This window comes from Colius striatus, unplaced genomic scaffold (genome assembly GCF_028858725.1).
Source record: "Colius striatus isolate bColStr4 unplaced genomic scaffold, bColStr4.1.hap1 scaffold_35, whole genome shotgun sequence".
NCBI lineage: Eukaryota > Metazoa > Chordata > Aves > Coliiformes > Coliidae > Colius > Colius striatus.
The window spans coordinates 2,186,589-2,209,412 of record NW_026908519.1 but is presented as its reverse complement, the minus strand read 5'-3'; positions in this window follow the sequence as shown (position 1 = coordinate 2,209,412).

Genomic DNA, 22,824 nt, shown 5'->3' with positions numbered 1-22,824 from the left:
TTGCGCCAAAACCTTATTTTATCCCTCAGAACCCCCCCAAACCCTACTTTTCTTCTCAAAACTCTACTAAAACCCCACTTTTTGCCACGTGAGTTCCCCAAAAACCCATTTTTCCACTCAAAACGCCACCCAAACCTCACTTGACTTCAGAATTGCCCCCAACCTCATTTTATCTCTCAGAACTCCCCTAAACCCTCACTTTTCCCCTCAAAACCCCAACAGAAAACAACTTGTTCCTTCAAACCTCCAGCCAAACCCCCACTTTGGACCTCAGATAGTTACCAAAACCTTCCTTTTTTTCTCACAACTCCACCCAGACCTCACACTTTCCCCTCAAGATTTCCCAAAACCCTCATTTTTTCTTTAAACACCCCAACAAAAACACATATTTTCTCCCAAAACTCCACACAAACCCCCACTTTGCCCCTGAGAATTGCTCCAAAACCCCACTTTTCCTCTCAAAACTACACCCAAATCCCAATTGCTTTCCCTCACAATTACCCCAAAACCTCTTTTCATCCCTCAGAACTCCTCCAAAACCCCACTTGGTCCTTCAAAACTCACACAAAACCCCTTTTCTCCTCACATCTTCCCCAAAGGCCCTCTTTTCCCCTCAGAATTACTCCAAATCTCACTTTTTCCATCCAAACTCCACCTAAACCCCACTTTTGCTCTCAGAAATTTACCAAAACCCTGCTTTTTCCCTCAAAACACCACCCAAATCCCACCTTTTCCCTCAGAAATGCCCCAAAACCTCATCTTTTCCCTCAAAACTCCACCCAAATGCCACTTTTCTTTCTCAGAAATGTACTCAAACCCCACTTTACAGCCTCAAAACTCCTCCAAAATCCTAGTTTTTCTCTCAGAATTGCACCAAAACCTCATTTTATCCCTCAGAATTCCCCCAAACCCCACTTTTCCTGTCAAAACCCCACCAACTCCCCCCTTTTTTGCATTCAAAATCCACCCAAACCCCACTTTTTCCCCTCAAAACGCTTCCCAAACTCCACTTTTGCCCTCAAGATGGCACTTTTTTACCCAGCAGTTCCCAAAAATCACACTTTTTCCCTCAGAATAGCACCCAAAAACAACTTTTCCTCTGAAAAGACCTCCAAAACCTCGCTTTTTCACTCAGAACTCCACCAAAACACCACTGTTTCTCTCAAAACTGCACCAAAACCCCGCTTCTTCCCCCAGAAGTTCCCCAAAACTGCATCTTTCCCCTCAAAACTCCATCAAACCCCACTTTTTCCCCTCAAAACTCCACCAAAACCCCATTTTCCCCCTCAAAACACCACCAAACTCCACTTTTACCCTCAGAATTTCCACAAAACCCCACTTTTCCCCTCAAAACCCCACCAAAACACTTGTTTTTTTCAAAAAATCCACCCAAACCCCACTTTTTCCCCTTAAAAATTTACCAAAACCTCACTTTTTCCCTCAAAACTCCACCCAAATCCCACCTTTTCCCCTCAGAATTGCACCAAAACCTCATTTTATCCCACAAATCCACGGATTTTGGCCCTCAGAAATGTACTCCATTCCCACTTTTCCCCTCAAAACTCTTCCAAACTACACTTTTCCCTGCAAAACTGCACCAAAACCCACTTTTTCTCCTAAAACTCAAAAAAACCCTCACTTTTCTTCTCAGAAATTGTCCTGGTTTAGGCCCATCAGGGAACAAAGGCCACGATTAGCCCCGAGTACCCAAGTGGCTGAGAATTGCTCAAGGGCAGGGAGAGCTTAATTGCCGCTTAAGGTTCAGGACAAAGCAGACCAGGCCACTCGGTTTGGGGAAGAAAACAGAGAAACAGTGTAATGCAACATCAACTAAAACATACCCCCAAAAACCCAAAACATAACCAAAATGAAACAACACGGAGCAATACATCAATGAAGAGTCCAACCAGCCTTTTGAAGAACACCTTCTTGCCACCCCTCCCCTCTTCCCGGGCTCAGAGCCCTGATCCCGGGGCTTTTACCTTGTCCCCCACTGAACGGTTCGTGGGGGCAGGCAGTGGGGGTTTCAGTCAGTCTGTTCTCCATAGCTTCTGCCGTTTCTCCCTCCTCAGGACGGGTAAACTCCACATCAGTCCTCCCTGCGAGTCCGTGGGGTAACTCACACGCATGGCAGCCCTGCACGGGCTGCTCCGATGCCCACTGACTCCAAAGGCTGCAGCTCGTCTCTGCCTCTCGTGTGGGGCTGCTCTGCGGCGTGCAGGCTCTCCAGCACGGCCTGGGCCATGGCCCCTCCCCACACAGTCCCTCTCCCGTCCGGGCTCACTCACACGGAGCTGCTGGGAACTCTCGGTCCTGCCATGGATCTCCATAGGCTGCAGGGGCACAGCCGCATTCTCGCCACGGCTTGCAGAGGAGTCTCTGGTCTGTTGCTTCTCCTTCCTTCCTCCTTCTCTGGCTGAAGGGTCCGCGTGGTCGCCTCCATCTCGTGTCACTCTTACACCTCCTGCCTCGCATTCCAAATTCCCGTCCCCTAAATAGTGCTGGCAGAGGCGCCAGATTGGCCCAGCCGGGCGGAGGTGGGTGTGAACCCAGGAGCCGGGGGGGGGGGGGGGGGGGGGGGGGAGAGTCCGCAAACTCTTTACCGGGTCTTCACTGCAACCCGCTCCCCCTCTTACTAAGCCAAAAGCTGCTCCTTGCTAAACCAGAACACAAATAAACAAAAACTCTACTTTTTCCCTCAGAATTGCTCAAAAACACCGCTTTTCCTCTATAAAATTCCACCCAAATCGCTCAGAATTTCCACAAAACCCCAGTGTTTACACTCGTTGAGGCAGGGGATTGAGGATGGAAAGGACGAGCCCAGCGGTCCGTGAGGGCCGGGGCCGGCGGTGTCGGCGCGGTGTGTGTGGGGGGCTCCGGAGACACCGACCGGGCGCGGGAAGCGGCTGCGCGGCGGCGGCTGCGGATCGAAGGGGCGGGGGGGTCTGGCTCACTCCGTGCCGTCCCCGGCGGCGCAGCCGCTGTTACTCTCAACCGTGTTTTCTTTGTCTCCCCTCACATGTCCGATGGTGTCGAGTGTAACACAGGGTCGCGCTCCCCCACTCTCCTCTGATCATCCCCGCCCGACTCTGCCCGCTCGGCATTCCCCTGCGAGTCGCCCCAGGGGTAACTCGGCGGGTTGGGCTCGAATGGGAAGCAGCTCTCCCGCGGGGGCTCTGCTCTGAAGCCCCTTCGCCTCTCTGACTTTGTAAATACTCTTGTGTAGAGAAGAACCTTTTTCTTTTTTCTCGGTATCATCCGCCTCAGCGCCGCTCCCGACACTACTCTCGGTGCTGCTCCAGGCGCTGCTCTGGACACCTCTCCCGGCACTACTGTCGGTGCCTCTGCCAGTTCACTCTCTGCCCCAGGGACAGGCTCACTAAGTGGGGGGGGCAGAGGCGGGGGCTCTTTAGGCCGGCACTCTCGTTCCCCGGGAGGGGCCGATGACTCACATGGCTCCCGCACCCCATTTTCTACACGCGGGGGGGGGGGGGAGGGGGGGGGAGCATTACTTTTGAGACAGTAGGAGCCAGTGGGGTGGATTGGAACCAGTCATGCTCATAGTTTTTGTTCTTACTCTGTGCTGCTGATGTGTGCTCAGCAGCCTTCTTTTATGCCTGATGTTGCAACAACTCATTGCGCACTATCCTCCAAAGCTTCCCTAACTTTTCAGCTATCTCATCGTCCTCCAGGGTAGCTTCCCATAGTTTATCCCCAAACTTTCGCCATTCACTTAACTCATGAACAGTATGTGGGTTCTGAAAACAACCCTTAGCATACCCATAAGCTAAAAGCCCAGGGAGATCCTTTTCCAAATCTATTCCCTTAACCTGTCGCTTCTTTAAAAAGCAAGTAAATAAATCATATGCTGCTTGCCTTTCCATTTTCAGAAGTCGTCAGCGCTGTTGCAGCCCCACAAGGTCTCGGCAGCATGTATCGGCCGGGCTCGTCTGTACGATCACCCAGGGCATGGCACCACCCCTTCCTTCTGTTTCCTGGTGCTTAGTTGCCGTCCTCGCTGCTAGGACCCGAGCTCCTTCGCCGCTCCGCCGTGGTTGCCAATCTTGTATCACGTCGTTCGTGTATCACGTCGGTATATCACGTCCCCCGTGTATCACGTCGAGGTCACCATTTGTCGGAGACGGCGGGAGAAATGCAACACGACCAACAAGGATGATCAGCAAATGTCACTTTATTTGCAAAGACACCACTCTTTTATAGCATCAATAATCAGCCTCATACATATTGCCAAAGCTAAGCTCATCATTGGCTATTTGTCTAAATGTCAACTCCTCTTAAGAAACATCTTGCTCTACATTTTTGTGGTTAATACATCCTCTTTTTATATCCTGTCTACATGCAGCTGCAAGCAGTCCCTTATCTCAAGGACAATGCGCCCTTGGGCTAACCTTTTTTCTATTTAAGACATTTCTATTAGGTTAACATTGCTATGACCTCTTTCTTTCAGCCATACTTGAGCAACACTCTCCACAGTGGTGCAAGGAGTAGGAACAGTGAGAGAAACAACCACGCGGACTCCAAGGTCAGTGAGGAAAGAGAGGAGGAGGTGTGCTGGAACAGAGACCTCCCTGCATTCTATGGAGAGAACTGGTGAAGCTGAGATTTGTTTGCATTTCTTTAAAGACCCTACAGCAGCGGTAGAGACTCATTTTGCTAAAGCTGGCCCCAGTCCAGGAGCAGCAATTCACTTCATTGTTGGCCCCGAGCCAGGGGCAGTGATTTCCTTCTTTATCACTATGGCCAGAGCAGGCTGTGTCCCGAAGGAGGGACCCAATATCCACAGCTGTAACTGTGGGGAGGAACCATATTGGGATTTATCAAAATGAGACAGAACATAGTTCAAAATGTCATCATGAATGCATTCTGTGTCAGACATTCCTGTCAGCCTTTCTTCTAGCTGGCAGAAGGGCAGGGTTTGGGCTATTTTTAGCAGAAGTAGTTAAATTACAAATTCACAAACCTCCTTTATTCTTAGAAGTCAAGATATTTAGTTTGTTATATCTTAATAATTAAAAACCCCACTTACCTGTGTAAAATGATGCTCACCCGATGAACCATTTCTGCCTCATCTCCTAAATTAGTGAATGTCAGCACCTTCTGAAGATTACTGCAGGTAAAAGACAGTATTTTGAGTAACACAGCGGTTCTTTCACTGTCCATACAAGGCTGTACAACCTAAAGGTGGATACAAACCAGAGGGCTGGTAATTCATGTAATCTAGACATGCTTTACTGTGTATTTCTTCTTTTAAGAAGCACGAAGCATTGTTATATGCCAAAGAACATTGGTAAATCGTAAATCTTCTGTTAAACTTATAATGTACAATATACAACTCTCACAAAGGGTGTGAATTTCTGACAGCTTCCAGAAGCAAAATTAAAACCCATCACAATCAAAATCTCACATCAGTATTTTCTTATACGTGTGATTTTTGATGATTTGTCAGTGATGAGGTTTCTCACTGAAGTACCACTGAAGAAGTTTCACACTCCATAAGCACAGTGCACTACCTCAGATAGTCTTAAAAAAAGCCCCAAAACATGGACATTTGCAGTGTTGCCAAATCACTAGACTTTTCACAAAAAGTGATGTTTTTCCAGTTTCATGTCATGCTCAGAATGTCTGGTCTTAGAGACTTCCCAACATTCTCAATCCCCAAATAATTATGTTTTCATTCATTGAAGAATTCAGATCATACTTGTAACATTTTATACAATTGTTCAGCTCTATACCACACTGACTGGAAGCTCCATGAGAAGACACCTCAGGATATACAGTAGCTTTCTCAAAATATTAGGTCAAATTAATTTCTGCACTGTGTGGCACAGAGCAGTCAAACAAGCATTTTACTAGCTCTGTCTTTGGAAAACTTACTTGTAGTTCTGCCACTCAATCAACAACCACAAAAACATTCTGAACATTCTGGTCACAAACAATTAAGACAGCCTACATTGCATTCAAGTGTCATTCAGACGACAGAAGTATTCTTACTTCCTCAGATTTTCACACTTTTAGCTGCTTCTTTGTTCTGCCCAAGTATTAACAACATTGGATGAAGCTGTCTGGAGCATCTCTGATATGTTTTCAGTAGCTCAAAAACAAGTTGTGCCTTCTTCCACCCAGGACACAAGATAAGTGCTAGTCGCTAGGTGTGTATGGACAAAAGAGTTACAGTAGAGCATGAGACAACTGTTTAGAATCTTAGTCATTGTACTATTTCAGAATTTAGGGCAAAACTAAAATCCGCAAAACAGGCCTTTCAATGCTTCAAACAGAAGCTTTTAACACCATATCACCTCTTCAATGCAGATGGTACAGGCCCGAGGAACCGTGCACCAAGCTGGAGACAAATGGATGTGCAGCAACACACGGTGAAAGGTCCAAAAGTTTCATAGAAGCAGAAACATCTTGTCTTACTTGGAGCTGTGTGAGCCATTTTCAGTGGTCCCTTACAGCCTCAGTGAGTCTATGTTTCTGTGATCTAATGCAGTAGAAAATGAATGACAATGTTTTAAAAATCAAACCAGACATTTCCATTTCACTATGTAACAGCCCCTGAAAAATCAAGCTTCATCGAGTATCAAAGTGATATGACATTAACCACTTGTTAGATATTACTTGATAAATAAGTTACAGACTCCCACACTCATGCAGTCCATCTCTGTCAATGTCTAAGCAGATGGCCTAAATAACCTGGGAAGCATCATGAAGATACTCTAAGACTACATCAGATGCACCCATTCTCAACATGCACTACCTTTTGGATCATTCATTGACATTTGCACCTTAGAACACAAAACCTGCAGTACTCTAATATATACATCCTCCCCTCCTGTTTCTCAAGGTTTGTAGCAACTGCTCGACTGCAAAAGTGTAAGAATTGGTGGAATATACAAGAAAGGATTATTTCCCTGATATGAGATGGCAACTACATCACATCCTTGAGCTATTGGTGGCCAACAGTAAGATTCAGTGGAGTTAGGGCCTAAAACTTTTTTCCAAGTAAGTTCCTACAGAAAGAGAAATAAAGAGTTCTACCTGAAAATCGTGTGCTTGAAACACCAACAAGCAACACAAAGCACTGAGCAATTTAAAAGCCTTTGACCCACTGCATAATACATTTCCTTAACACACAATATGATAAGAGTTCTTCTGGGATGAGGAGTTAAATTCTTACATCTAATTCAAATGCCATCATTTGTAGCAGTGGTTGATAGATCAGATGAAACTGTACAATTCTACAGTCTCTCTGAAGCATGATTTACTCAACCGTATGAACAACCTCCTACACATTCCTCAATCAAAATTAGCTACTATAATATTTAGTATCTGAAAGTTAAGGTATGATACTAGTCTTAAAAATACTAAATGTAATGTATTACATTAGCATTACCCTTTCCAGATCTTCAAGAAGTGGTGCTGTTTCCAGAATTGATGGTGGCTTCATTTTCTTGCCAAGAAAGATAAAGTTTCTTTCTTCAAGATTTTGAAAACTCTGAAACCATATGAAATAGATGACAAAGGCAATACTTAGTAGATGGGTTTGAGCTTACATCCAACTTAAAAACTGTTTTTTTTGAGAAGAATTAGCCAAAGAAATGCTAAACACAAATGAAGTACAACTCACACACACGTCACACAGAACAGTGCTGAGACTCCTACTGTGACACTTGCCAACTGTGATTCTGAACAGAGAAGGTATTCAAATTAAGATGTAATCCAAGTTATTGTCTACAGTGAAGACCACAGCTCTAATATTAAAAGTCTTGGTAAAATACTCCAAATGGCAGCAGTTTTCAAACACATTTATTTTTGTCTACTAGGCAGCTGCTTAAGTCTGACAGTAGCTGCAGCAGAGATTTAGCAGGAGTTACGCACTTTGGTAAGTGCAACGAGCTTTCTTCCTTTCTCCCAACTGTTTGGGAATTCAGCCTTATGCACATATGAACTTGTATTTATTTTCATAACACCATGCAACTGCCTTCTTGAAATATCTTTAAGTGTATCACAAAGAAGGACAGGAGTACAGTAAATTCACATAGTTGTTCATCTCAAGTACTTGGGGGACTTCATTTGCTTGTCAATACCTTCCAAAGCGGTTCACAAGTTTCCACCTCACAGAATTCATTCCAAAGTTCACAAACAACAGATTTAGAAAATAAATCTTCTAATAAGTTAATGATTGCACTTCTACTGTATATGACAAATTACAAAATTCACTTGCAAATAACACTTTTTGGTCTTAAATTTGTCACAAAGTTACAACTTCTATAGCAGAGGGCACAAAGAGGTTTGTAGAGATAAAAATATCTTACCTTTTCCCCTTTTATTGTCACATAAAGGAAAACATCAGATGTGGTATCTTCTACAGCACATACTTTGGCTGTCGTTTGGGTAGTTGCTAAACAGAGTGATGGTGTTTCAATGGCGCAGCTGCCTGTTCTTTCCTGCTCTTCTCCAGCCCAGTGTTTCCTCACTAACCCAGCATCTGGAAGAGCAAACAATGGGTGTTTTAAAAGTCTCCCTCTCACTGCAGTGGTGACAAGTTTCTGTCGATCTCCTGGGGACTTTACTTTGAGTTTGGTTTGACATTTTGGCCACCTGGACTTGAGAATTCTCCCTCCCTTTTCCACCCCCCTTTTCACATTTGTTGCCTGGGATTCTCCCTTTACAGTTCTTGCTGGACATTTATCCAGACTCTGTGCTCTGCACTTGAAACAACCAGCAGATGATTTCTGATGGAATCTGAGGCTCTCTGCACTGGCCTGATGCAAAGGCAATTTGCATCAAAACTCCTCCAAAATCCTTTTTTTTTCTCTCTCAGAATTGCACCAAAACCTCATTTTATCCCTCACAACTCCCCCAAACCCCACTTTTTCCCCTCAAAACGCTTCCAAAACTCCACTTTTTCCCTCAAGATGGCACTTTTTTACCCAGCAGTTCCCAAAAATCCCACTTCTTCCCCCAGAAGTTCCCCAAAACTGCACCTTTCCCCTCAAACCTCTACCAAACCCCACTTTTCCCCTCAAAACACCACCAAAACACTTGTTTTTTTTCAAAAATCCACCGAAACCCCACTTTTTCCCTTTAAAAATTTACCAAAACCCCACTTTTTCCCTCAAAACTCCACCCAAATCCCACCTTTTCCCCTCAGAATTGCACCAAAGCCTCATTTTATCCCACAACTCCACTGCTTTTGGCCCTCAGAAATCTACTCCATCCCCACTTTTCCTCTCAAAACTCTTCCAAACTACACTTTTCCCTGCAAAGCTGCACCAAAACCCACTTTTTTCTCCTAAAGCTCCAACAAAACCTCGCTTTTGCTCTCAGAAATTGTCCTGGTTTAGGCCCATCAGGGAACAAAGACCACGATTAGCCCCGAGTACCCAAGTGGCTGAGAATTGCTCAAGGGCAGGGAGAGCTTAATTGACGCTTAAGGTTCAGGACAAAGCAGACCAGGCCACTCGGTTTGGGGAAGAAAACAGAAAAAAATCCCAATTTAATGCAACGTCAACTAAAACATACCCCCAAAAACCCAAAACATAACCAAAATGAAACAACACGGAGCAATACATCAATGAAGAGTCCAACCAGCCTTTTGAAGAACACCTTCTTGCCACCCCTCCCCTCTTCCCGGGCTCAGAGCCCTGATCCCGGGGTTTTTACCTTGTCCCCCCCTGAACGGTTCGGGAGGGCAGGCAGTGGGGGTCTCAGTTAGTCTGTTCCCGATAGCTTCTGCCGTTTGTCCCTCCTCAGGATGGGTGAACTCCACACCAGTCCTCCCTGCGAGTCCGTGGGGTAACTCACACACATGGCAGCCCTGCACAGGCTGCTCCGATGCCCACTGACTCCAAAGGCTGCAGCTCGTCTCTGCCTCTCGTGTGGGGCTGCTCTGCGGCGTGCAGGCTCTCCAGCACGGCCTGGGCCATGGCCCCTCCCCACACAGTCCCTCTCCCGTCCGGGCTCACTCACACGGAGCTGCTGGGAACTCTCGGTCCTGCCATGGATCTCCATAGGCTGCAGGGGCACAGCCGCATTCTCGCCACGGCTTGCAGAGGGGTCTCTGGTCTGTTGCTTCTCCTTCCTTCCTCCTTCTCTGGCTGAAGGGTCCGCGTGGTCGCCTCCATCTCGTGTCACTCTTACACCTCCTGCCTCGCATTCCAAATTCCCGTCCCCTAAATAGTGCTGGCAGAGGCGCCAGATTGGCCCAGCCGGGCCGGAGGTGGGTGTGAACCCAGGAGCCGGGGGAGAGTCCGCAAACTCTTTCTCGGGTCTTCACTGCAACCCGCTCCCCCTGTTACTAAGCCAAAAGCTGCTCCTTGCTAAACCAGAACACAAATAAACAAAAACTCTACTTTTCCCTCAGAATTGCTCAAAAACACCACTTTTCCTCTATAAAATTCCACCCAAATCCCAATTATTTTCCTGTAAAATGCCACCCAAACCTCACTTTTCCCCTCAGATTTGCCCCCACACCTCATGTTATCCCTCACAACTCCTACAAACCCGCACTTTTCCCCTCTAAATCACAACAGAAAACAACTTGTTCCTTCAAACCTCCACCCAAACCCCCACTTTGGACCTCAGATAGTTACCAAAACCTTCCTTTTTTTCTCACAACTCCACCCAGACCTCACACTTTCCCCTCAGAATTTCCCCAAAAGCTCACTTTTCCCCTCAAAACTCTACCAAATCAAACACTTTTCGCCACAGAAATACCCCCAAAACCCCACTTTTGCCGCCTCAGAAAACCACCAAAACCCCCACTTTTCCCCTCAGACATGCCCAAAAACCTCCTTTCATCCCTCACAACTCCACTGAAATCACACTTTTTCTCTCACAATTGCGCCAAAACCTTATTTTATCTCTCAGAACTCCCCTAAACCCTCACTTTTCCCCTCAAAACCCCAACAAAAACACACTTTTTCCTTGCAAACTCCACACAAACCCACACTTTTGCTCTCAGAATTGAAACAAAACCCCGTTTTAGCCCACAACTCCACCGCTCTTTGACCTCGCAAATGTACTCAATCCCAGCTTTCCCCTGCAAAACTGCACCAAAGCCCCACTTTTTCTCCCAAAACTCCAACAAAACCCCACTTCTCCTTTCAGAAATAAACCAAAACCCCACTATGCCCCTCAGAATTGCTTCAAAACCCCACTTTTCCTCTCAAAACTACATCCAAATCCCAATTGCTTTCCCTCACAATTACCCCAAAACCTCTTTTCATCCCTCAGAACTCCCCCAAAACCCCACTTGGTCCTTTAAAACTCACACAAAACCCCTTTTCTCCTCACATCTTCCCCAAAGTCCCTCTTTTCCCCTCAGAATTACTCCAAAACCTCACTTTTTCCATCCAAACTCCACCTAAACCCCACTTTTGCTCTCAGAAATTTACCAAAACCCTGCTTTTTCCCTCAAAACACCACCCAAACCCCACCTTTTCCCTCAGAAATGCCCCAAAACCTCATCTTTTCCCTCAAAACTCCATCCAAATGCCACTTTTCTTTCTCAGAAATGTACTCAAACCCCACTTTACAGCCTCAAAACTCCTCCAAAATCCTAGTTTTTCTCTCAGAATTGCACCAACACCTCATTTTATCCCTCAGAACTCCCCCAAACCCCACTTTTCCCATCAAAACCCAACCAACTCCCCCCTTTTTCGCATTCAAAATCCACCCAAACCCCACTTTTTCCCCTCAAAACGCTTCCCAAACTCCACTTTTTCCCTCAAGATGGCACTTTTTTACCCAGGAGTTCCCAAAAATCCCACTTTTTCCCTCAGAATAGCACCCAAAACCCACTTTTCCTCTGAAAAGACCTCCAAAACCTCCCTTTTTTACTCAGAACTCCACCAAAACACCACTGTTTCTCTCAAAACTGCACCAAAACCCCGCTTCTTCCCCCAGAAGTTCCCCAAAACTGCATCTTTCCCCTCAAAACTCCATCAAACCCCACTTTTTCCCCTCAAAACTCCAACAAAACCCCATTTTCCCCCTCAAAACAAAACCCAAACTCCACTTTTACCCTCAGAATTTCCACAAAACCCCACTTTTCCCCTCAAAACCCCACCAAAACATTTGGTTTTTTCAAAAATCCACCCAAACCCCACTTTTTCCCTTTAAAAATTTACCAAAACCTCACTTTTTCCCTCAAAACTCCACCAAAATCCCACCTTTTCCCATAGAAATACCCAAAACTCTCATCTTTTCCCTCAAAACTCCATCCAAATCCCACCTTTTCCCTCAGAAATGCCACCCAAACCTCACTTTTCCCCTCAGATTTGCCCCCACACCTCATGTCATCCCTCAGAACTCCCACAAACCCGCACTTTTCCCCTCTAAATCCCAACAGAAAACAACTTGTTCTGAAAGAATAAAATGAAATAAAATGGAGTCGGTGAGGCTCAGTCACAGCAAGGCCGACTAGGCCACGAGAAAGGATTGAAAGGCGAAGCTTTCCTCTACCCAGGCAGACGCGCACCTCAGAGGAAAACGAGGAGCCGACTTGATGCAAACGCACGAGGTGAGGTTTATTTCGGAGCTCCGGGTCGTCTCGTAACTCACGCAGGAGTCAGAGGAGGTGACCCTGGTGCTCAGTAGGAAAGGGTTTTTATAGGGTTTACACGCCACACAACAGATATAGGGTTCAAACAATAGTTACAAGCTCTTGACCCTCGGTCTGGCCTTTCCTGATAGCCACAGGCCGCAGTCTTTTTTTAGGAAATGTTTTTAACTTCTGCTTCTTGGAAATGAAGCGGTCTCAATGAGACTGCACTTTTGCTGAGGCGGTTGTTGTTCTCATGGTGTGCAGACCATACTCCATTTTGTTTGTTTCGCTTCTCCTCAGTTTGTTTTGCTTCTCCTCAGTTTCGCCTCTTCTCAATGTGAAGTCTTAGAGCACTGCTACAGTGCCCACAAGTGCTGTCATGTCACACAGCGCCGCTGCAAAGGCCAGATGGGCTGTTGTATTACACACTCCTGTTGCAGTGCACACCTGTGCTGTGATGTCACAGAGCACTCTTGCAGTGTTCAGTTGTGCTGTGATGTCAAACGTCCGCGGAAGAGGAAGACGGAGCACTGGAACAGGTTGCCCACAGGGCTTGTGGAGTCTCCTTCCTTGGAGGACTTCAGCATAAGCCTGGACACGTTCCTGTGCGACCTGATCTAGGTGAACTTGATTGTGGGGGAGAGGGTTGGTCTAGATGATATCTAATGGTCCGTTCCAACCCCTACCATTCTACGATTCTATGATGTCACACAGCCTGGATGCAGTACCCAGATGTGCTGTGATGTCACAGAGCACTGTCAGAGTGTCCAGAGGTGATGTGATGTTATAGAGCACTTTTGCCATGCCCACGTCTGCTGTGATGTCACAGAGTCTCTCTGCAATTGCCACATGTGCGGCAATGTCACTGAACCCCATTGCAGTGCCCACGTGTGCTGTGATATCCCCATGCAGTGTATCAGCCAGCACTGTGTCACATTTGCAGCTGCTTTCCTGTGGGACTTATCTCCAATCCCATGCACTTGGGCTGCTCAGTTCCCATTGAAAACATACAGGCTGCCAGTAGAAGTTATGCCACTGCGTGTGGACACTACAAGAAAGCAGGTACACAGACCCCAACTACAGTGGTAAGTAGGTGTGGTAGTTTGAGCCTGGCTGGATGCCAGGTGCCCACCACACCACTCTGTCCCCCACCTCCTCAGCAAGCCAGGGAAGGGGAGAAAATAAGATGGGAGTCTCGTGGGTTGAGATAAAAGCAGTTTAATAAAGAAGCAGCAAAGCCGCACGCGGGAAGCAAAGCAGAAGCAGATAAAGCTGTTCCTCTCCACTTCCCATCAGCAGCGATGTCCGGCCACCTCCCGAGAAGCAGGGCTGCGGTACGCGTAGCGGTTGCTTTGGGAAGGCCAGAAATGCATCTCGCCTCCCCTTCCTGCTCCTCTCCCCCAGTTTATATTCCTGAGCTGATGTCTTAGGGTATGGAATATCTCCTTGGTCAGCCTGGGTCAGCTGTCCTGGCCATAGTCCCTCCCAAGATCATGCCCACCCACAGCTATTGGTGAAGGTGGGGGAAGGAGTGCTGGAGGGACAGCCCTGATGCTGTGCGAGCGGTAGTCATAATATTGATATCAACAGTAAGCACAGCACTGCAGGAGCTTCTGTGGAAAGTCACTACCATCCCAGACCCACTACAGACAGTCACAGGAATGCAGACATATTACAAACACTATTGTTTCTGTGTTCAAACGAAACACACAGTCAGTAATATCAATCATGAAAACATCTCCTTAATTGTAGCATTCTTTTTTCATAAAGTGTATGCTCAAAAGACCTTGTCAACTCTTACAAGGGCTCCAAGTTTGCTGCATGTCCAATATGTTCATGTGGCTGCACAGCTTCTGAAGTTGTGTTCTATGTTCTGCATTGTCAGTTCCCAGACCTGTAGGCAAAACCTCAGATTGAACGTCGTATTCCTTAACTGACATCTTCAAGTCTGGAAGCCTGGTAACCTGGACCTTGGATGACAAAACACACCAAGTTGAAACCACAACTCATCAGTAGTCTCTCTCTAACTCTAAGCTGCTCTAAGTGAAACTGTAAACATGTACCCATTTATTGATACCTGGAAGTAATTGGTTTTCTCCCAATGTCCCAACAGGCACGTTCCCATGTTTAATTCTTCTCCAGATATTGCCGTCTTTTTCATCATAATAGTGTCATAAGGAACTCGTAGTTAACTCCATGGAACACAACCAAGAGAGCAACCAAGTAAACAATCTGAGCCCTGATTACACAAGTTACAGCTGAAATACACACCACACAGAATAACTTCCTAGACCAAAATAGAAGAAGAAAACTGCTGGGGGGACACAGTTAGAAAAACTCTAAAGAATAGCATGGCAATCAGAAAAAGGCTGAGATGTGCCATATAGGAAAGGAAGCTGCTAAAGAGAATTACTTCCAGTAATTCCCCGTTTCCACTGTATTTTTCATCTGAAATTGACTGAATGCTCAGATGGAAAGCAGCATCACACATTCCAAAACACTAACTAACTGTACTCTTGGACAGGACCAAGCAGCCACAAGAGGCACGTCACGATCCTGAGATGGAGGGGTGGCCTTTCTGATGAACTTGTCCAGACAACTAAAAAATAACCAACTCTTTAAGCAAAACTCACCTCTAAGTCAATCTCCTACCAACAATGTTTTGGGAGAATAGGAGAATGCTGAGAGGAAACACTCACTGCATGGAGGGCTGTTATCTTCTAGTCAGTCTTACCCAGAAGAATATTTGCCAGTGCCTTTATTACAGGCCAGGGAACTGACAGAACAATACAAACATGGCACTGACTAATATTTTCTTTTCAGGAAAACCTGAAGAGTTGACTCTGAGAAAACCAATAATTAAAACAATTTCATCCCATGCCTGAGATTATTGCCATGAGAAGTTATCTCAGTTTACCACAGAATGGCTGTGGCTGGAATGGCCCTCTGGAGATAATTTCATCCAAACTCCCTGCTCAAGCAGGGACACCTAGAATCATGTACCCAGGACCACATGCTAGTTGCTTCTGCTTATTTCCAAGGACAGAGACTCTACAGTCTCCGAGAAACCTGTTCCAGGGGTCAGACGCCACCACAGTAAATTATCCAACAGTATTACCTGAATACCGTGTGGAATCAAATTGAACTTGGAACGCACAGAAGCAAAGAAAAGAACAGGTGCTCTTGGTAAAGGAGTTTAGATACAAATATTTTGTAATGCTGCAATTCTATACCTCCCATTGGGTCAGTCCCAGTTGTGTTTCCCAAGGTCAGTACTACTTTCGCTTTGTGTAGTTCTCCTTTAACTGTTTGATGAATAGAATTAGTTACCTAAGCAAAAAAAGTCACTGCACTTGAGGTGAATTCCAACATAACTTTACAATAACTGCAATGAAACAAATCTTCCAAGCTTAAACATGACACGAGTATTAAACAAATAAAACCAGATTTTGTTACTCATTAAGGAAGGAGCTTCCTGAATGGGACAGTACTCAAACACAGTTTCATTTACAGAGGCTACCCTTCCCCCGTTGAATCCCCACAGATGCAAAAGCAGCAATAACGTTTTCTGGAAGAAGATACTGAATTCAGAAGAATTGAAGAAAAAAAAAATCGCATAAATCTCACTTGATTTTGCAGGAAAACAAACCAAGAAAGCTGACTTCTCAGAATCTGGCCAATAGTAGATATTTCTTGTCAATACTAATGAGGAGTTAAATTTGAAAACTAAGTTTGCAGTTCATTACTGCTTTCTTACAGAAAATAACACACAAAGAGAAATAAAAGAACATACCATTGAAAATCTGATAAATATTACCTTTGGGTTCCACTCCAGTTCATTACCAATGGGTGTCACTCTACAAATTCCCCAGCCTGAGGTGGCAGACACTGAAACTTGGCAGGTGAGTGAAGCAGCTGGTAACTTTGGACTTGACATGTTCTGCCTTCATCTATATAGTTAATTGTGACACTACAGAACATATTTTCCTTCTCTTTTGGGGAAATATCTAGCACCTGAGCCCTTCAGAGTTGGAGAGGAAACAAAGAATTATTATAGCTGTAAAGTTTCTTCACCTCCTTGTGTCTAAAAAAGATTAAACTTTCACAGCACAATGTTCAGTGGTGTGTATGTGGAGCCATTCTGGCTTCCCTTCAGTACAGGCAGCATGGGAGAGCTTTTTAAAGAACAATTTGTACAGCAGAGATTTTTTTGCTACTTTTGATGGTGGGTTAACTTTAACTTAGCAGTAAAAGTTCTCAATTACTTTGTATTAAAAAGAGCACATGAATAATTTAAACCAAAACAAATCCACATTTTTACCTGTGAACAACTGTTTTCTGACATAAACCATGAAATGCCAGCTTCTCCACATTTTTAACAGCAATCTTATTACCAGGTTCCTTAAAATACCCATTAATTCCTTCAGCAAGAATTGTATATTGGTCCTTCTGCTGATCTACTCTTCGACGAAAGTAGTTTGTTGCATTTACAACGTGGAGAGGCAGAATCTGAAAGCATAAAATACGTTATAAAGACAACTGATGGTTTCTTAAGTTAATGAGACGTTTTCATGTTGAAGGTGACCTACCTCTTTCCAGCCTAAAGAGATGACAAATACTGCTGTACACATGCATTTCAGAAGATGATGACCTCTTATTACTCCAAAGATTAGGAATAATCCTGAATGAATGAATCCTTATGAATGGTAACTGTCCATAGCCCAGTCCAGACTGGACAGAGGTTTATAGAGCAAGATCTATTAGGTCTTGGTGGTATTCCACTTAAATGAACACTAGTGAACTACAGTATTACCTGTCAAGCTACTAACCACTAAGGCATTTCACATCATCCAAGCTTAATTTTAAGTGTTCTCCAACCTTACAATGAGATTTACAAGAACTGACTGGGGAAGCGTGACGCCTTCCCTCTTTTTGCATGGAAAATGCTTGACATAAGCTATCAAGAACACCAATTCACAAAATGCTGGGTGCATTTCATCCAAAGGCTCATGCTAGGCACAAGTACTGAGATACAGCTGAGTGTATGAGGCCAGACAGAAAAGAAGACCAGAAAGGTAATTTCCCCTTACTAAAACCCTAAAACTCTCACAGTGCAACTAGAGATTCTTAAAGGAAAGCAACATGATACCGAGTTCTAAACAAAAGAGACACTGAACACTTATCCAATTGACAATGGATTTGTAAGGCATATATCCAGGCTCTGCAGTCAGCAGAAGCAGAACTAGATGAGGAAAGAGGCCACAACTGCTGTCTTGAGTGCACAAAAGGGAAGTACAAGTTTATAACAGGAGTATTATGAAATCTGTCCAGGTTTCAAGCACTCAAACTGTATCTATAGGTTATCAACGAGTTTCAACTACCAGCTGCCAACAAAAGCTTATTTATTAGGCAGAAATGGAGTGACACCAAGGAATCCACCCAGTTTTTATTGTCTATTCTCACAACCTATGATTTTTGGGAATGGGGAACACCCATTGATTGCATGACTTGAGCGCACCTGAATTCTAGCAAAAGACAGGACAGGAAGAAAGTGTAAGCAGCTCATCCAAAAAGGAAAGCACCCAGCAGTTCTCAGATCCAAGCACTAACCTTGAAAGGAAGCACCAGTGTCTACAACCCTGTCCTCAGCAATCATTATCCAAGGTGGAGATGAGACAGACTCTACAGTACTGCTGTACAGGAAGACTATCTAGTAAAGTAGGGACTGAAAAGCCAAGTGAAGGGAGTTTTGACATACAAATTGTTACTGAGATGTGAAGAACCACTATAGCAAAGTCAAACCAGTAACCAGGAAGGTTTCATGACTATTTAACTACTAAAAATGGCAGTCTGAATGTAACAGGATTCTATCAAAACTGTTTTCAACACCACAATGACACCTTAGTAGGAAGCAACTGCTCCATCTAGAAGAGAGAATTTATATCCCATGTCTATGGACAGTGCAAATAGAGAAAATATTTGGTTCGATTGACAAGGCCAGAATATACTCATTTTTCAGGAAGTCTGCATCAACGTGGCAGAGAAGGAAAAATCCTCCCTTCAACTCTTGTTAAACAGGCATGATCTTCCACTGCAACGTTTCTTCACTCCAGAGGACTGTGTTTGCTCTACTACAAAAATAATGACATTTACAGGACCTTTAATCTTTGCCTATTTTGGTTTATGTTCTAAATTGACAGAGGAAAGGAATAAACACAACAAATGCCCTCTTCCCATAGAACATGAGGCTCCAATGCAGGAGAAAACCTAAGGTAAACTCAGAACCACTACAAAACAATTTTAGGATTAAGGGAAAATCTGACACACACTTAAGCAACAGAGAAACTAAAAAAGCTAAAAATCTCCCAAATACCCAAGAGATGTGGGATATGTACTACATTAACATGAAGGTAATATGCTAAGGAGGTATTTAAGATGTGTTCTTGGTACACCAAACCAAGGGAAAAAGCAATAACTGTAACTTACCATCAGATATCCATGTGTTTGTGTCACTGCATCTGGGATATGCTGGGGCACGTCTATTTGTAAATTAACTTGACGACGATCCAGACACACTGTTCTGTTTCTACATATTTAAAAACTGGTTTTAGAACAAAGCCCTTTTAATTGTAAACTATTTTTGATGTGGCATACAACATCTTTTAACACTAACATTTCATCAGCCCTCAGTATTCAATTTCTGTTTCAAGTAGCACCAATGACTGGAGATTAGACAGAAGTGGCCAAAAAGCTCTTGTTGTAAAAGTTTATACAATAAAACCAAAATCCACCAGGAAACTAGTTTCAGAATAAAACAAATACTAACACTGAATTTTGTGTTACTTGCAACAAGGGTCATCCACACGAGAAGGAATATCTGAGGGCTTCATCCAAGGCCCTGTTAGAATCCAGTTAGACACAGCTCAGAGAAGTCATCTACTTACCTAATCTGGAGGGACAGAAGACAACAGAGGAGAGAGCAAAGCATAAGCCTTGGGCAATTATGGGCTAGAATACTAATCAAAAAAGAACCTGAAGTTCCCTCAAGAACACTTGGGCAGGAATGACAATGAATTATGATATCCTGTCAGGCTACATGAGATTGGTCTCCAGAAAATGTTGGTATTTTGATTTTCGTAGCAGTACCTAAGAAGAGTGAAACTGATGCAAAAGTAACCACAAGAAAAAGAGTCATGAGCAAAAAATGGTTTCATGAAAGTATCCAACAGCAAAATTGAGCAAGAAAACAGAAGCAGCATCATTGAGGCATATACCACCTTCCTACACCAGTATGGGTGGTAAGAAAGCTTGGCAATTCCTTACCTGCAAGTCCCAAATGTTTTAAGATGGGTACACAGTGGCCTTGACAATTTCTGGTATTCTTCATCTTTTAGCACCTTGGCAGTCAAACCAGGCAGTTCTGGGGGAACTTCAGCTTCTGCCTGCTGCAAATAGCGGAGGATCCCAAGTGCATCACACTCGTTGTTTTCTCTTAACAGAATGACTGACTGTGCCTTTGTGTTCTCTTGGTCTACAGAAGAATCCTAAAACAAATACACACGTATTTTTAACAGCTTCTGTGTATCCACTACTTTGTGATCAAATGCAGTATTAACCTGGTAACGGTTTGTCAAACCTTTATCGCATTACAGAAGTTGTCAGGCATGCTGTGTACACGATGAGCAAAGATTCTTGGAGAGGAAAACTGAAATGTGTCACACAAGTGGCATCTGTAACTTCCAAAGACTGCATGCATTCATCTGTTAAAGCTAAGCACACGGTTTATACACACTTGTAAGTGTACTACTCGAAGCATGTGAAGTGTGACATCACTTTAACAGTGGCTGTTTCCATCTCTCCATCCACTGATTTAAGCATTAAGAAAAAAGGTCCTTCCCAAACCACTTTGTCATGGTTTGCCATGACAGCCTTTTCTGGTGAGGGGGAAGGGGCTGTAAAGATGGCTCCTGGAAGAAGTTGCTCACAGCTCTCCCCAGCTCTGAGCCAGACCCACTGCTGGGGCTGAGCCAATGAGCCTCCATCATCACTTTTTAAGAGAAGCCTGAAGAGGAGGTTTCTTCCTCCATTCTTCTTTCTTCTGCCCTTTCTTCTTCTGGCTGGTGGTGGTGCAAGGAGTAGGAACAGTGAGAGAAACAACCATGCGGACTCCAAGGTCAGTGAGGAAAGAGAGGAGGAGGTGTGCTGGAGCAGAGACTCCCCTGCATTCTATGGAGAGACCTGGTGAAGCTGAGGTTTATTTCCATTTCTTTAAAGACCCTACAGCAGCGGTAGAGACTCATTTTCCTAAAGCTGACCCTGGACCAGGGGCAGCGATTCACTTCATTAATGGCCCCGAGCCAGGGGCAGTGATTTCCTTCTTTATCACTATGGCCGCAGCAGGCCGTGTCCCGAAGGAGGGACCCAATATCCACAGCTGTAACTGTGGGGAGGAACCATATTGGGATTTATCAAAATGAGACAGAACATAGTTCAAAATGTCATCATGAATGCATTCTGTGTCAGACATTCCTGTCAGCCTTTCTTCTAGCTGGCAGAAGGGCAGGGTTTGGGCTATTTTTAGCAGAAGTAGTTAAATTACAAATTCACAAACCTCCTTTATTCTTAGAAGTCAAGATATTTTAGTTTGTTATATCTTAATAATTAAAAACCCCACTTACCTGTGTAAAATGATGCTCACCTGATGAACCATTTCTGCCTCATCTCCTGAATTAGTGAATGTCGGCACCTTCTGAAGATTACTGCGGGTAAAAGCCAGTATTTTGAGTAACACAGCGGTTCTTTCACTGTCCATACAAGGCTGTACAACCTAAAGGTGGATACAAACCAGAGGGCTGGTAATTCATGTAATCTAGACATGCTTTACTGTGTGTTTCTTCTTTTAAGAAGCACGAAGCATTGTTATATGCCAAAGAACATCGGTACATCGTAAATCTCCTGTTGAACTTACAATGCACAATATACAATTCTCACAAAGGGTGTGAATTTCTGACAGCTTCCAGAAGCAAAATTAAAACCCATCACAATCAAAATCTCACATTGGTATTTTCTTATACCTGTGATTTTTGATGATTTGTCAGTGTTGAAGTTTCTCATTGAAGTACCACTGAAGAAGTTTCACACTCCATAAGCACAGTGCACTACCTCAGATAGTCTTAAACAAAAGCCCCAAAACATGGACATTTACAGAACTATGAAGAGAGCCTCTGCACCTCCTCATCAGTGTGGGATGATGGCCTGATTGTTAGATCTGCCTCAAGAACTCAGTCATCCACTGTCCCGACCAGGGGAAAAGGAAGTCCCAGACGCAGGAGTACACCGCAAAATGAACTCTGGCTCTTTTTGCGTGGCCAAGGAGAGGATATGAGGAAGTGGGATGGTGAACCCACTTTTAAGCTGGAAGCGCGTGTACGTGAACTAAGGGGGAAGACAGCTGTTAGAAAAGGACCTCCCAAGAGGGCTGTCAGCAGAGTGGCTGCCAAAACAAAAGAGGACCGTCAACAATCTCCCAGACATAGAAGAACTGCAACTACTTCCTTCGATGCCAATGAGGAGACTTCAGGTCTGCAATTGCAAGGATCAGATAGCGAATACTCTGATGAAGAACAGAAATAGAGTGTCCCTGCCTCCAGCCAGGAGGAGGAAAGGGACGACCAAATCTACTGGACTGTGTGGGTTCGATGGCCTGGTACATCAAACCCACAAAGGTATAAAGCCTTAGTAGACACAGGGGCACAGTGTACATTGATGCCATCAAGGTCTAGAGGCACAGATTCTGTCTGGATCTCTGGAGTGACAGGGGGATGTGAAGAATTATCTGTATTAGAGGCTGAATTGAGCTTAACAGGGGACAAATGGAAAAAACACCCCATTGTGACTGGTCCAGAGGCCCCTTGTATTCTTGGCATAGATTACCTCAGGAGAGGGTACTTCAAAGACCCCAAGGGGTATCGATGGGCTTTTGGTATAGCCACTGTAGATACAGAGAAAATCAAACAACTCTCTAATTTACCTGGCCTCTCAGAAGACCCTTTTGTTGTGGGATTGCTGCAAATTCAAGAGCAACAGGTACCAATTGCTACCAGGACAGTGCACCGGAGGCAATATCGCACGAACCGAGATTCCCTGACTCCCATCCGTGAGTTGATTCATCAACTGGAGGCTTCTGTCGGGGTAGGGCGGAGGCCGGGGCCGGGAGGGAGGGCGAGCGAGTTGGCTGGTCGGCCGGCCGGTTT